We start from the raw sequence: 9,011 nt of genomic DNA, 5'->3' as shown, positions 1-9,011 counted from the left end.
TATGGGATTGGCTATAAGCTTTTTTCTTTTCTGTATTCTAATCTTTTCCTTAGGAACTTTGTTACGTCTACTAAGATTGTAATCAGATCGTCCCCTTAAAACAAGCCTGCCGATAAATTTAATAACTTTATCAAGGTCGGGCGCCTATATTTTGCTTGTAATATTTTTTGACGAGTCCGTAGGTTAAACCTTTGAGTACGCAAGGCGGGTGTGCCTGATGTACAGCAAGATATAATTATAAGTTTAGTTGCTTATTATTTGTCCTGCAGCAGACTTTGTTGTCAATCCTAGTCTAAAAATGTTAATTTTGGTGCAAGAAACCCTGAGTTAACCCAAAAAAGTCAGGAGCCTTGTATGAAACAGCAAGATTCCTGAGACCATGGTCTACTCCTGATCACAAAGTATGACTAGACAATCATCTATACATCTTTTGTAGAATATAATGTGGTAGTACTTACTATTGTATAACCAACTGTCCTCAATATAGGCGACATAAAGGGTAGCTAGACAAATGGTTGTGGAATTCCCCATAGAGATTCCATTTTTTTTGTCTATAAACTACTTGATCTAACTCAAAATATTTGTTTTTTATAATGAGTTTGAAATCTTTCAGCACAACATGGTGTATGTCATGTGGTAAGTATTTGTTAACACAGTACCTCGATGTTCTTTCGGCGGTGCGAAGTGGGATTGAGGTTTATAGCACCTTTATTTTTAGGTGATGCGATCCAATTCTTCCATTAACTATTCAAAGTTGAGAAGGGAACGGTTTCATAATAAACTATGGGTCGGGGCCTATGATGAAGCCAAAACAATAAACCACGAAAGAAATTGTTTGCATAAGCCATTATAGGCTTTATAACCGGAGCCTCCCAAGAAAAAAGTGATTTATGATTTTTCCAAGCTTTTAGACTAAGCGAGATAGTGTGAGCAAGGTCATCCATAATTATTTTCTCCAAGGTGAGCTTGTTAGACTAATAAAACCTTATAACCACACATATTTGTCCATTTATATGTGTCTCGCACCACATTTTGTATTAGACCTTGGTTTTACAGCCAGCCCTTGATTTTCAAATCCATTTGTAATAAATAATGATCAGGATTCTTGAATACCCTCATCATTTTTCTTTGGTTCAATGTGAGGTTATGTTCCCACAGTTTGTACTGGTAGACCACCGTTCTAAGTTAAATCGTATGTATCTTGATCTAGCAGACGCTCTCTCCGGTGCCTCCGAGGGTTAGTTTTTCATTACTAATCAAATAATTTATGTGAAAATATATTTGTTTATAATGCTATATTTGATTCGCTTAGTTTGCTTAAGTATTAATTTGGCAAGTCAAAATTTTAAAAGGAAAGTAGATTGTGTAAATGGGTGGTGACCACCTAAAAAGCGTGTTGCAGTAGTTCTATAAGCTAATTAAGCAGCATTATTTTATTACTCATCTAGAATAATGCGTACTTAAAACAGTAAAACAGTAATAAAAATTAATGTGTTTTTGACCATATAAAAAAACTTATAATAGTATAATAAAGGTTATATATGTTAACAGAGGTTCACGAAATAATTTACTTTAATATATCGTGAGGTATACTAAAAGTTTCAGCTTGATGAAATACTCTAAGGAAGCTGCGAATTTTAATAAAAGTTACAATCCTATTTTCAATGAATTAATTAAGCAGTTGAAACTTTCCACTTAAAATTGTACTTCTGCTTTCCTAATACCTATGTTCCGACTGAAAGGAAAATAAGCCTTTTTTAAATATGTACTTCGTAAAAGTACAAATTAATTTTTCTAAATCTTAAAATTAAAAGATTTGCATTTGAAGATAACTTGGAAGTCTCTACCGTTGATAGACGTAAATCTATATCCAATTTTAACACTTCTTTTTTCGCTTAGCAACTTTCTTTGGTTCACAAATTTTCAGTAAGGTTTGTCGTCGTAAAGAAACACCGAAGGTAAACACAAAGCCCTGTCAACTTGGTAAAATTCCAAGTGCGATGAAGGCACGAGTGTTTTCATCAAAAGAAGGCAATGGTTCCGCATAGTAGAGGGCGCAAAAGTATCTTTTACGAGTTGGTTTTTTATTCGACCTCTTAAAGTTTGGGCCCTTATTCGAAATAAGTTTTCTTCCCATGACTGTATTCAAGTTAAGTTAGAGCTAAGTAATTAGTGTTGCCTTAATAGTAAGATACTATTTAGTGTTTTATCTTGAATTTAAGTTTCCAGAAAAGTGACTTAGGTTCTGCTAGTCTGAGTCTTGTCCATCCGGGTTGCTGTTACTATGTATATCTACTAATTTCTTAACCTCCAAGTATTTGAGTAGAAATATGGGTTTTTGCAGGTCTCCCTCAGGCTAGGATTGGTTGTGGTAGTAGTTTTGAGGGTTTAAATGTTTTATTTTACAGAAAATTATGAACACACTCCCATGGCTTGTTAGTCAACCTCTGTGGATAAAGTTGAGGCGGACCTCATTATCAATAAAATATTTTAATTAGCAAAACTCTATAAATCTATTTATACGCTATAAGATTTTAAACTAAACTATTTTTACAATTCTTTTCTGAAAGTAATAAAAACATCATCTTTACCCAATAAAGCTAATATTAAAAATAACCATAAAGCTAAACTTCTGTAATGTATTTTTAATTATATACAAAAATTAAAGTTTTCTTATATCCCTTTTTTAATTTTTTTATAGTTTAAGTTAGGATTAAATAATTCATTTAATCTTGATTTCAAAAATATGGTTACTTTAACCTAAGTGAATTTTTGTTTAGCTTTTAAAGGAACTTTAGTTTGTTGGTACTTAGGTGTACTACACTTTACGAAACAATTGTATATTGTAAGCTACACTAACACCTATATTTTACTGGAACTCCTCGATGGTTTAGCTTAGGTCTTTATTAAAAATATTATTTTGTTTTACTAAGTAATTCGAACTTATAAATTAGATGTTATAAAAAGTCTTTTTTTTTTTGGAAGTTATAAATATGCAAACTACTAAATTTTAACAATTATTATAAATTTGAAAGGTAAGGTCAGTTGTTTTTGCTTTTATTATACATGCAAAATATAGAGTTTGTACCACAAACTATTTAGATACAAATGTTCCTATAAAAAAGATAAATATAAGAGCCTCGACGGAAGTATAATAAAGTCAAAGGGTAAAGAGTACTAAATAACACGGACACTTGAAGTGCTAAGAAAAAAAGCAATTTCAAAACAATGTCAAGTAGTCAATAAGTAAAGTATTTGTACTACTACTTATAGATATACCAACAAAAGTATGTAAAAGGGTTCCCTGGTCGCAAAAGCTAGCTTACAAGATTTTATAGTTGAAAAATATATATCTGATAACGTAGATTGTAAAATGAATAAAAGGTAGAGATGACATTTATTTTAAGTAAAAAAGATGCACTAATGAGCCCTAAAGCTAAGGCATTCAAAATTCCGATTTACTATCACAGTTTAACTTTAACCCAGACCAAAAATAAAAAAAGTCCATCAACCATTAGGAAAAATTTTTTAGTAAAAAAATTATGGCCCTCCCACCAAAAAATATTTTTTAGTTTTATAAACATTCTTAAAAGGCCAACATCTAAAAATCTAAAAATTTCTCTATAAATCTACAGGTGACCTGCAACGAGTATCAAACAATGAATTTAAAGATTTTTCTAAAGTAAAGGAGCCAGAACATTTTATATTACTTCTCTATTCTTTTATGTAGCCTAACTGTATTGCCAATAGGACTCATACAAGGAGCTACTCCCAGGATACAATAATCAACTTTATAACCTCTGTCCTTAGACCTCCTTGGCCGCGCCCTAAAGTCTCCTCTTGTTTATCCACGGTAATGTTATTAACCCTTTCTGTTTAGAATTAAATAACCACCTTAAAGCATTTGAGTTATTAAGGGTAACTATATATTGTTTATTAGGCACCTTTTATAATCTATTGCTACGATATGTATGGTATATACATATTTTTTTTAATAAAAATACATGTGGCTCACCATATTTTTCTGCTCTTTCTTCCCTTCTTTCTTTTTCGGTTTTTAACGTGTCAGTTTTTAGTTTTACGTTGACCTAGAGGACAAGCGATATTATAAAAGTCATTTTAGTCTAGAGGGCTAGAACAAAGACTAAACGTCTAGAGGGCGTTACAGTTGAAGTTATGAAATAGCTTAGTAATCTAGAGGACAACTAAGTAAATACTAACTTAAATATTTTTACTAAATATTTTAAACAGATTTAGATTCTTTACTTTAACACTTTCTATTACGACATTCAAAAAAATCTAAAAGAGGCTGTCCAATTCCTTCCAAAGACTCTAGTACATTTGGAATATAAAGCGTTGGTTATCGGTCTTTCAACATTAGTAGGTTTATCAGCATACTGGTAATCCCTAAAAATAACATGAGCTTTTTCGGGTTCCTAGGGTAGGGTTTGTAATTTTTTAAAACAAAATTTAAATTGTTGCAATTAAATGTTTTAGACTAATCCGAAAGCTCATAATAAATTTAATTGAACCAAATAAAAAACGCGGCCTGCTAAAATAAGACGTGAACCTGCTATTGCATGTTGCGTTGTAAGCAGGGCTAGGAAAGTGTTGTCAAGATCTAGTCTCAGCTTGAATTGCCCATGGTGGTCGGTTCTATTATACAAATTGTGATTTACATATGTTAAGTTTTATGGATCTTTAGAGTAGTTACTTTCTAACTTGTAAGTATTTAATTTTTTTTGTTTTATGCAAAATTCCTGTGCATTTAATAGTATCTTAAAAAGTTATGTAATGTTTAACAGACCTAAAATTTATATGCTTTTATTACTTTAGTAGGAAAAAGTAACTAAAAAGAATTTTTTTTTAAAATTGTATCAATTTTTTTATAAACAGCAGCAGGAAAATTCTAAGGCTATTTTTTTGTGGGTTTTAAAAGTAATAAAAAGTTAAAATTTTTTTTATTAACACTTTATTGTAAGTAAAGTAATAGATTCTACATTTTTTATCATATTTTTTAGTCGGGAGACCTTTTTGCACAAGGCCATATAGATAAGTTTCGTACTAGTTAAGGGACGGCCTTCTCTTGGCAATGAATAAAATGCTGTCAATGAACGTCACATGTAAAAATAACCAGTTTTATTATTTTTTTACAGTTTAAAAAAAGCTTTCTTTATTTGCGCTAACTTCTGCACTGGTACAATCTTCCCTTCTACAAGAAATATGTTCCATATGAGCTGGCACTTCAGGTCCATCACACTTAAGTTTTCGAGAGTGAGGACTGATGTTTTAATAACATTTCATAAATTGTTATCTCTCGGCAAAGAAAATGTCTTTTGAACTTTGCTCTTCGAAAAAAGTAATTTTGTTGTGCAGCTGAGATGTTATTAGTGAAAGTTGAGACTTCTATTCTTAGACACTTGGCATTTAGAGATCTCGTCGTAAACTTTAACTTCCCTCAATCAAGCAAAACCGCAATGAACAATTGAAAAAAAGGCCTTGCTCGAGTAGGAAATATAATTATATTGCCTACTACGAAGTATAACGGGGAACACCTACTTTAATTTTATTTAAAGGTGCTGAAGCTTCCCTAGTGTACGCCAGAAGAGTGGCTTTCACTCTTGACATTGTGGATACACAGCAATGGGGGGCATTTGGTCATCAGGGTCTTCTTAAGCACTCAATACTAAAGTTAGTACATGAGTTAATGCTAGGAACCACCTGAATTTGGAATAGTTTCATGAAGAAAGTAGTAAAATTAGTATTGTGTTTAGATGGTAAATCTTCGAAGTAAGAAGCTAGTTCGACTCTGGCCAGTACAAGATTATAAGGGTAATAGTTTTTGATAGATTCAAATCGAATAAAAAACTATTAAGACCCAAATACTACGATTGAAAATTAACCTTTCTAGCTGGCTTAGTCAGACTTTCTTCTACTATTCTCTTTAACTATCTTATAAATGATTAAAATGAAATAAAATAATAAATTTAATTAATATAGTAAAATAATAGAGTCGAGTTGAAGTGAACAATTTCTATGCTTTACTGCTTTCTTTGACTCCAGCTAAAAAGATAAAGTAAACTATTTTATTCTATCTTACATTCAAGGTAATAGTTGAACAAAGTAAGGCGTGACTATGGCTCTAGGTAACATTGTTCAGGATCAGCTTGCGTCTTGTGTAGCCTTAGCCGATAACGGACTACCCGAAAACAGTGACCTAGGTTAATCAAAAAGATAGCTAAAGATTTACTGTTTAGTTTTGCTTAAACTGAATGGTATATTAGAGATAAGAGACAGTTAAAGTCGATAGATTATGGGGAATTTATCCCTATTTGACTGGAGTTAATCCATTGTCATTCTGGTATTTTTGAAATCATCAAAGGACTCTACAAGGTAAAAGTAGAATTAACTATCTAGTTAAAGTATCTTTGTATCGAGCTAGCTTTAAATTAGTATATTAATTAGTGTCATTATCACGAAGGTTAGTCAGATTCATTCAACTTTGTCTAGTCTTTGGCTAAGTTAGGGACACTAGTATGTGAAGTCGCTATTTTTGAAATCATTAAAGGACTCTAATAGGTAAAATTAGAATAAACTATCTAGTTAAAGTATCTTCGTATCGAACTAGCTTTTAAGTAGTATATTAGTTAATGCCATTATCTCGACGGTTAGTCAGATCCATTCGACTTTGTCTAGTCTTTGGCTAAGTTAGAGACTCTAGTATGTCCAGCGACTACCTATGGTGAACAGTTGCGGACAAAAGCTTCTTTTGTACTCTGGAATAAAATTTGGCTAACTAAATGGACTAAAAACAGAGCGTTTTGGGTTACCCTAATAAGAGGGTTGCTATGATGAGTGGTATTAAATAACACAATAAGCATCGGTTCGAGATGCTTAAGGTTCTAACATTGTATTGTACACTATTTTACTCATTTCCATATCTGCCAATTGTGAGATGTGCTCAACGAGTTAGCCTGATTTGGCTAACTTTGTGCTGATTTTGACTAATTTTAAGGCTAATTTTCAGATTAACTTTGACTCCTTTTAGCTTAGTGTCAAGTCAGTAAATACCCTTCACATCGATTCGAGACGCTTTATGACTAGCTGGAAACTAGCTATGAACTATTTATAAAAAAAATGTAAATATTATGCTAGAGTTAGAACTTGGTACTAGGCTTCAAAAGATTAGTAGCAGGATTTCGGTACTAGACTTTCATGCTAACGGTAGCTTTAGGGGTATAACTTTAGTTATTCATGCTTAGACCGTAGTTTGCGCCGCCTTTCTTAGCATTTAAATAGTGCTTACTTATATAGGTTATAATTCTAGCATCATACTCCAAGACTAATAATGAAAAGTGTCAATTCGAAATAAACTTAAAATATCCTAATTATTCTCCGTAGCTAAAGAAAAGTCTTGATGAAATGGGCTAAGTAGTGTCTAACTACTGTAGCTTTGAGCTAACTCTGGCTGGGCACTTGTGGAGTTAGTTGTGAATAATAAAAGAGTACTTATTATCATGAATGGCAGCAGTTTAGCGTAGTACTTATCAGAGAAAGTAGTATGATAGTATTGTTTCCTTTACTAATGCAAACAAAAGTAGCGGCCCCTCCTTCCACTTTGATGGGTAATAGTACTGTTTATGCCTTTCGGAGTGTCTTTTTGCATACTTCATCTTATATGTTTTATTAAGCTATCCGAACTCGAGTCCTACTTTACTCATTCGAGTTCAATCCAAAAGAGTCTTATGCTCTTCCAAGGTGAAAGAACTTAATTAAAAACTTCAACTTCAATAGGTCGATACTAGTAATAATCTCACCAACTAGGAAGTAATCTTGGTTTCTAACTTTGACCCTAGTCAAAATCGAGACTCTGCTGCCTGTTTCTGAATCTCCTTCGTGTGGTAGTAATCTCGTACTTATTTCCGAGTATCGACGAGTGGTCTATAGATCTGGACAGTGATCTCTAAATTTCATTAAGTACAGTGAGGTGGGAAGTCCTTGAACTTTATCTTTATCGTTCTGCATTGATAGCTACCTCTAACAGATTTATTTGCATCCATACAAGGTGCTTACCTTGTGCTTGACGCCTTTGCGTTCTCTAACTAGGTTTGTTTTGTTAGAGTTATGGCCATGTTGCTTTAAAGTTAAGTAACACACAAAGAGATAACAACTCTTTCACTTAATTTGAAGCTTCGCGTTGACTACTAACCTCCCTTTAGATACAGTTTTAACCCTAATTTGCTTAGAAAGGCCTTGGGATTTCCTTGTTGAACACTTTTGTGTGAACATGCTAAGTTACTCAGTTAAGCTCGTGTTCCGTGCAAGTAAGTGCGATTATTTTTAACTAGAAAGTATCCTTGATTGTTATCGTTATAATTGTTAAGTGACGTTTCTTGAGTGCTGTTACCTACTAATAATACTCAATGTTATTAAACTTTTTTATTATTATTTAAAACAGAGCTATTATCTAGTATATTTAAACACCAGAATCGCTCGTATATGAAATGGGAGCTTTTCGCTCGGGCCTCGTTGCACTCGCTCGTCCGGTGCGAGTATTTTATCTTAACTTTTGAATCTTTTTATCATATTTTTAGCGCGGGACGTGCAAGGCTTCCTTGGTTATCGCTGCGACCACAGCGAGGCTAGCGTCAGTTATCCTTTAAAGATCCATACATGGCCGCCGTGCAGGCTGGTGCAATTTAATGGTAGCATTAGGTGCTCTTTTGGTGCCTTTGACCGTTTAGTTGAACCTAACTGATGAAGCTTCGCGATTTCACTGTACATGCTTTAACGGTGCGAAGATTGCTTTTTGCCGCCAGAGCGTTATCGTAAAGTGTTCAAAAAAGATTGGCCCTATATATTAAATTAGCGCTCAACTTAGGCGTTAGTCCCAATGAGTTTCCGATGGTTTCGATCTAGGTTGCTTAATGGGTTGCCATCCAAAGAGTGAATGCTGCGGGCAAGTAAACTTAACTTCAACGGGTCATTTATATCTCTACTATGCAAAGGAG

The sequence above is a fragment of the Zophobas morio genome, unplaced genomic scaffold (assembly GCF_036711695.1).
Source record: "Zophobas morio isolate AGI-343-1 ecotype UQ-CSIRO unplaced genomic scaffold, CSIRO_AGI_Zmor_V1 ptg000179l, whole genome shotgun sequence".
In the NCBI taxonomy this organism is placed as follows: Eukaryota; Metazoa; Arthropoda; class Insecta; order Coleoptera; family Tenebrionidae; genus Zophobas; species Zophobas morio.
The sequence above is the reverse complement of the archived record's forward strand: the minus strand, read 5'-3'. Positions refer to the sequence as shown.